We start from the raw sequence: 378 nt of genomic DNA, 5'->3' as shown, positions 1-378 counted from the left end.
GCGTCTGCCTATATCGCCGCCATCTTCACTTTCGAGACATGATTTTAATTATTTTGGATATGTACCCAGAAGTGGAATTGCTGGGTCATATGGTAATTCCATTTACAAATTTTTAAGAACTGCTATACTGTTTCCCATAGCAGCTGCACCATTTTACATTCCCGCCAACAGTGCACAAGAGTTTGAATTTCTCCACATCCTTGCCAACACTTCTTTATTTTCTTTGTTATAGTAACCATCTTAATGAATGTGAGATGATATCTCCTTGTGGTTTTAATTTGCATTTTTCTAATGATCAGTGTTTTTTTAATTAAATATTTATTGTTCAGATTATTACATTTGTTCCTCTTTTTCCCCCATACCTTCCCTACTCCCAGT

The sequence above is a fragment of the Myotis davidii genome, unplaced genomic scaffold (assembly GCF_000327345.1).
Source record: "Myotis davidii unplaced genomic scaffold, ASM32734v1 scaffold1162, whole genome shotgun sequence".
In the NCBI taxonomy this organism is placed as follows: Eukaryota; Metazoa; Chordata; class Mammalia; order Chiroptera; family Vespertilionidae; genus Myotis; species Myotis davidii.
Note: the sequence above shows the minus strand (reverse complement) of the source record.